The sequence below is a fragment of the Oryctolagus cuniculus genome, unplaced genomic scaffold (genome assembly GCF_964237555.1).
Source record: "Oryctolagus cuniculus unplaced genomic scaffold, mOryCun1.1 SCAFFOLD_73, whole genome shotgun sequence".
NCBI classification, from domain to species: domain Eukaryota; kingdom Metazoa; phylum Chordata; class Mammalia; order Lagomorpha; family Leporidae; genus Oryctolagus; species Oryctolagus cuniculus.
Window position 1 is genome coordinate 155,855 of NW_027208354.1, and position 7,325 is coordinate 163,179.

Below are 7,325 nucleotides of genomic sequence, written 5' to 3' on the forward strand. Positions count from 1 at the left end.
CTTGCATTTCTTTGGTTTTTTCTGATTTTTCCTATTTATCATGGTTTGAAATGAATTTTCTGATGTGAGCTTTGGTTTTGTGGCTGGCATATTGAGTTTAGGGCACAAGAGGAAGGTTCTTTTTCAATCAGGGCACAGCTGTTGGCTTGCTCCAGTTCTGCTTGCTGTCATTGTTTTGGATTCCTTAGCTGATTTGTGGATTCTTTTTCTGCAGTTTCCTAAATGTTTTCTGGGTCTGAGTCGGATTTGCCTTCTTATTCCCAAATTTTGTATTCTGACGCAATACAAGCAAGATTTTGGACAGAGTAGCCATTATGAAAGAAAAAAAAAAAAAACAGTAAATTGCCCTTTCAGGATTAGAAGTCTATAGGCAACACGACTAAGATGAGTTTTTGTGTTTTGGAAAATGACATGGAACACTTCTGCTGAGGGGAGAAATACTAATTCCCTCCAAATTGAGTGTGAGTGCGATTTTGAGGTGAATTGAGTCAGAATTCCAAAGTCAGTCTGTGGAAGGGGGGGATGAATCCGGAAAAAGCCTGTTTCCTTCTGTCTAAATCCAGCCAAATACCACAAAGGACTCTTGAATTACTTTGGCTTTCTCAGATTTCCCTTATTTATCATTGTTTGTAATGATTTCTTTTTTTTTGTGAGCTTTGGTTTTGAGGCTGGAATATGGAGTTCAGGGCACTGGATTAATGGTCTAGTTCAATCAGGGCACAGCTGTTGGCTTGCTCCAATTCTGGCTTGCTTTCAAGGTTTTGGGTGCCTCAGCCCATTTGTGGTTTCTTGAGCGGCAATTTCCTACATGTTTTCTGGGTCTGAGTTGGTTTTGCCTTCTTCCTTCCCAAATTTTGTATTCTGGCGTAATACAAACAAGAGTTTGGACAGAGTAGCCATTATGAAATAAAAAAACACAACAAATATGCGTTTGAAGCTTATATATGTACTGGTCACAAGACCAAGGTATGATTTTTTGTTTTCGAAATTAAAAATGAACACTCTGGCTGAGGTGACAGATATTAATTGCCTCCAAAACCGAGTTTCACTGCGATTTTCAGATTAATTCAGTTAATTCAGTTAGGATTCCACAGGCTTGCATTTCTTTGGCTTTTTCTCATTTCCCTTATTTATCATGGTTTGTAATGAATTTTCTGATGTGAGCTTTGGTTTTGAGGCTGGAATATGGACTTCAGGGTACTGGAGGAATGGTCTTTTTCAAACAGGGCACAGCTGTTGGCTTGCTCCAATTCTGGCTTGCTGTCATTGTTTTGGGTGCCTCAGCTCAATTTTGGTTTGTTGAGCGGCAATTTCCTAAATGTTTTCTGGGTCTGATTTGGTTTTGCCTTCCTCCTTCCCAAATTTTGTATTCTGACGCCATACAAACATGAGTTTGGGCAGAGTACCGATTATGAAATACAAAACACAACAAATGGGCATTTGAAGCTTAAAAATCTACAGGATACATGACCAAGGTGAGTTTTTGTGTTTTGGAAAAAAAAATGTTACACTTTGGCTGAGGTCACAGATATTAATTGACTCCAAACTGAGTTTCACTGCGAATTTCAGGGTAATTCAGTCAGAATTCCACAGGCAGACAGCTGGAGGTATGGATGAATCTGGGGACAGCCGGTTTCCTTGCGACTAAATCAAGCCCAATATCATTAAGGATTCTTGCATTTCTTTGGCTTTTTTCTCATTTTTCTTATTTATCATGGTTTGTAATGAATTTTCTGATGTGAGCTTTGGTTTTGAGGCTGGCATATTGAGTTCAGGGCACAAGAGGAAGGTTCTTTTTCAATCAGGGCACAGCTGTTGTCTTTCTCCAATTCTGGCTTGCTGTCATTGTTGTGGGTTCCTCAGCTGACTTTTGGTTTCTTGAGCGGCAATTTCCTAAAGGTTTTCTGGGTCTGAGTTGGTTTTGCCTTCTTCCTTCCCAAATTTTGTATTCTGACGCAATACAAACAAGAGTTTGGACAGAGTAGCAATTATGAAATAAAAAACAAAACAAATAGGCATTTGAAGTTTTGAAATCTACAGGTAAGAAGACTAAGGTGAGTTTTTGGGTTTTGGAAGATAAAATGGAACACTTTGGCTGAGGTGACAGATATTAATTGCCTCCAAACCGAGTTTCACCTCGATTTTTTTGTTAATTCTTTCAGAAAACAAAGACACTCAGTTGGGAGGTGTGGATGAATCTGGAAACAGCCGTTTACATGGCAATAAATCAAGCCCAATATTACTAAGAACTCCTGCATTTCTTTGGCTTTGTTCTCATTTTTCTTCTTTATCATGGTTTGTAATGAATTTTCTGATGTGAGCTTTGGTTTTGAGGCTGGTATATTGAGCTCAGGGCACAAGAGGAAGGTTCTTTTTCAATCAGGGCACAGCTGTTGGCTTGCTCCAATTCTGGCTTGCTGTCATTGTTTTGGGTGCCTCAGCCGATTTGTGGTTTCTTGAGCGGCAATTTCCTAAATGTTTTCTGGGTCTGAGTCGGTTTGGCCTTCTTATTCCCAAATTTTGTATTCTGATGCAATACAAGCAAGATTTTGGCAGAGTAGCCATTACGAAAGAAAAAAAAATACACAGCAAATTGCCCTTTCAGGATTAGAAATCTATAGGCAACGCGACCAAGATGAGTTTCTGTGTTTTGGAAAATGACATGGAACACTTCTGCTGAGGGGACAGATTCTAATTCCCTCCAAATTGAGTGTGAGTGCGATTTTGAGGTGAATTCAATCAGAATTCCAAGGTCTGTCTGTGGAAGGGGGGGATGAATCTGGAAACAGCCAGTTTCTTTGTGTCTAAATCCAGCCAAATACCACAAAGGACTCTTGAATTTCTTTGGCTTTCTTAGATTTCCCTTATTTATTGTGGTTTGTAATGAATTTTCTGATGTGAGCTTTGGTTTTGAGGCTGGAATATGGAGTTCTGGGCACTGGATTAATGGTCTTGTTCAATCAGGGCACAGCTGTTGGCTTGCTCCAATTCTGTCTTGCTTTCAAGGTTTTGGGTGCCTCAGCTGATTTGTGGTTTCTTGAGCGGCAATTTCCTAAATGTTTTCTGGGTCTGAGTTGGTTTTGCCTTGTTCCTTTCCAAATTTTGTATTCTGATGTAATACAAACAAGAGTTTGGAAAGAGTAGTCATTATGAAATAAAAAAACACAACAAATATGCGTTTGAAGCTTATATATGTACAGGTAACACGAGCAAGGTTTTTGTGTTTTCGAAAGTAAAATTGAACACTCTGGCTGAGGTGACAGATATTAATTGCCTCCAAAACCGAGTTTCACTGCGATTTTTTTGTTAATTCATTCAGAAACCAAAGACACTCAGTTGCGAGGTGTGGATGAATCTGGAAACAGCCGTTTACATGGCCATAATTCAAGCCCAATATCCCTAAGAACTCCTGCATTTCTTTGGCTTTTTTTCTATTTTTCTTATTTATCATGGTTTGTAATGAATTTTCTGATGTGAGCTTTGGTTTTGAGGCTGGTATATTGAGTTCAGGGCACAAGAGGAAGGTTCTTTTTCAATCAGGGCACAGCTGTTGGCTTTCTCCAATTCTGGCTTGCTGTCATTGTTGTGGGTTCTTCAGCTGACTTTTGGTTTCTTGAGTGGCAATTTCCTAAATGTTTTCTGGGTCTGAGTTGGTTTTGCCTTCTTCCTTCCCAAATTTTGTATTCTGACGCAATACAAACAAGAGTTTGGACAGAGTAGCAATTATGAAAAAAAAAACAAAACAAATAGGCATTTGAAGTTTTGAAATCTACAGGTAAGAAGACTAAGGTGAGTTTTTGAGTTTTGGAAGATAAAATGGAACACTTTGGCTGAGGTGACAGATATTAATTGCCTCCAAACCGAGTTTCACTGCGATTTTCAGGTTAATTCAGTCAGAAACCACAGACATTCAGCTGGGAGGTGTGGATGAATCTGGAAACAGCCGTTTACATGGCAATAAATCAAGCCCAATATTACTAAGAACTCCTGCATTTCTTTGGCTTTTTTCTCATTTTTCTTCTTTATCATGGTTTGTAATGAATTTTCTGATGTGAGCTTTGGTTTTGAGGCTGGTATATTGAGTTCAGGGCACAAGAGGAAGGTTCTTTTTCAATCAGGGCACAGCTGTTGGCTTGCTCCAATTCTGGCTTGCTGTCATTGTTTTGGGTGCCTCAGCCGATTTGTGGTTTCTTGAGCGGCAATTTCCTAAATGTTTTCTGGGTCTGAGTCGGTTTTGCCTTCTTATTCCCAAATTTTGTATTCTGATGCAATACAAGCAAGATTTTGGCAGAGTAGCCATTATAAAAGAAAAAAAAAAAAAACACAGCAAATTGCCCTTTCAGGATTAGAAATCTACAGGCAACTCGACCAAGATGAGTTTCTGTGTTTTGGAAAACGACATGGAACACTTCTGCTGAGGGGACAGATTCTAATTCCCTCCAAATTGAGTGTGAGTGCGATTTTGAGGTGAATTCAATCAGAATTCCAAAGTCTGTCTGTGGAAGGGGGGGATGAATCTGGAAACAGCCAGTTTCCTTCTGTCTAAATCCAGCCAAATACCACAAAGGACTCGTGCATTTCTTTGGCTTTTGTCTCATTTTTCTGATTTATCATGGTTTGTAATGAATTTTCTGATGTGAGCTTTGGTTTTGAGGCTGGCATATTGAGTTCAGGGCACCGGATCAATGGTCTTTTTCAAACAGGACACAGCTGTTGGCTTGTTGCAATTCTGGCTTGCTGTCATTGTTTTGCGTGCCTCAGCTGTTTTTGGTTTCTTTAGCGGCAATTTCCTACATGTTTTCTGGGTCTGAGTTGGTTTTGCCTTCTTCCTTCCCAAATTTTGTATACTGACGTAATACAAACAAGAGTTTGGACAGAGTAGCCATTATGAAATAAAAAACAAAACAAATATGCGTTTGAAGCTTATATATGTACAGGTAACACGAGCAAGGTAAGTTTTTGTGTTTTCGAAAGTAAAATTGAACACTCTGGCTGAGGTGACAGATATTAATTGCCTCCAAAACCGAGTTTCACTGCGATTTTTTTGTTAATTCATTCAGAAACCAAAGACACTCAGTTGCGAGGTGTGGATGAATCTGGAATCAGCCGTTTACATGGCCATAATTCAAGCCCAATATCCCTAAGAACTCCTGCATTTCTTTGGCTTTTTTCTCATTTTTCTTATTTATCATGGTTTGTAATGAATTTTCCGATGTGAGCTTTGCTTTTGAGGCTGGCATATTGAGTTCAGGGCACAAGAGGAAGGTTCTTTTTCAATCAGGGCACAGCTGTTGGCTTTCTCCAATTCTGGCTTGCTGTCATTGTTGTGGGTTCCTCAGCTGACTTTTGGTTTCTTGAGTGGCAATTTCCTAAATGTTTTCTGGGTCTGACACGGTTTTTCCTTCTTATTCCCAAATTTTGTATTCTGACGCAATACAAACAAGAGTTTGGACAGACTAGCAATGATGAAATAAAAAACAAAACAAATAGGCATTTGAAGCTTAGAAATCTACAGGTAAGAAGACTAAGGTGAGTTTTTGAGTTTTGGAAAATAAAATGGAACACTTTGGCTGAGGTGACAGATATTAATTGCCTCCAAACCGAGTTTCACTGCGATTTTCAGGTTAATTCAGTCAGAAACCACAGACATTCAGCTGGGAGGTGTGGATGAATCTGGAAACAGCCGTTTACATGGCAATAAATCAAGCCCAATATTACTAAGAACTCCTGCATTTCTTTGGCTTTTTTCTCATTTTTCTTCTTTATCATGGTTTGTAATGAATTTTCTGATGTGAGCTTTGGTTTTGAGGCTGGTATATTGAGCTCAGGGCACAAGAGGAAGGTTCTTTTTCAATCAGGGCACAGCTGTTGGCTTGCTCCAATTCTGGCTTGCTGTCATTGTTGTAGGTTCCTCCGCTGACTTTTGGATTCTTGAGTGGCAATTTCCTAAATGTTTTCTGGGTCTGAGTCGGTTTTGCCTTCTTCCTTGCCAAATTTTGTAATCTGACGCAATACAAACAAGAGCTTGGGCAGAGTAGCCATTATGAAATAAAAAACAAAACAAATAGGCATTTGAAGTTTTGAAATCTACAGGTAAGAAGACTAAGGTGAGTTTTTGAGTTTTGGAAGATAAAATGGAACACTTTGGCTGAGGTGACAGATATTAATTGCCTCCAAACCGAGTTTCACTGCGATATTCAGGTTAATTCAGTCAGAAACCACAAATACTCAGCTGGGAGGTGTGGATGAATCTGGAAACAGCCGTTTACATGGCAATAAATCAAGCCCAATATTACTAAGAACTCCTGCATTTCTTTGGCTTTTTTCTCATTTTTCTTCTTTATCATGGTTTGTAATGAATTTTCTGATGTGAGCTTTGGTTTTGAGGCTGGTATATTGAGCTCAGGGCACAAGAGGAAGGTTCTTTTTCAATCAGGGCACAGCTGTTGGCTTGCTGCAATTCTGGCTTGCTGTCATTGTTTTGGGTGCCTCAGCCGATTTGTGGTTCCTTGAGCGGCAATTTCCTAAATGTTTTCTGGGTCTGAGTCGGATTTGCCTTCTTATTCCCAAATTTTGTATTCTGATGCAATACAAGCAAGATTTTGGCAGAGTAGCCATTATGAAAGAAAAAAAAAAAAAACACAGCAAATTGCCCTTTCAGGATTAGAAATCTACAGGCAACTCGACCAAGATGAGTTTCTGTGTTTTGGAAAATGACATGGAACACTTCTGCTGAGGGGACAGATTCTAATTCCCTCCAAATTGAGTGTGAGTGCGATTTTGAGGTGAATTCAATCAGAATTCCAAAGTCTGTCTGTGGAAGGGGGGGATGAATCTTTAAACAACCAGTTTCTTTGTGTCTAAATCCAGCCAAATACCACAAAGGACTCTAGCATTTCTTTGGCTTTCTCAGATTTCCCTTATTTATCATGGTTTGTAATGAATTTTCTGATGTGAGCTTTGGTTTTGAGGCTGGCATATTGAATTTTTGTGCACAAGAGGGAGGTTCTTTTTCAATCAGGGCACAGCTGTTGTCTTGCTGCAATTCTGCTTGCTGTCATTGTTTTGGGTGCCTCAGCTGATTTGCGGATTCTTGTGTTGCAGTTTCCTAAATGTTTTCTAGGTCTGAGTCGGATTTGCCTTCTTATTCCCAAATTTTGTATTCTGATGCAACATAAGCAAGATTTGGACATTATGAAAGAAAAAAAAACACAGCAAATTGCCCTTTCAGGATTAGAAATCTATAGGCAACATGACCAAGATGAGTTTCTGTGTTTTGGAAAATGACATGGAACCCTTCTGCTGAGGGGACAGATTCTAATTCC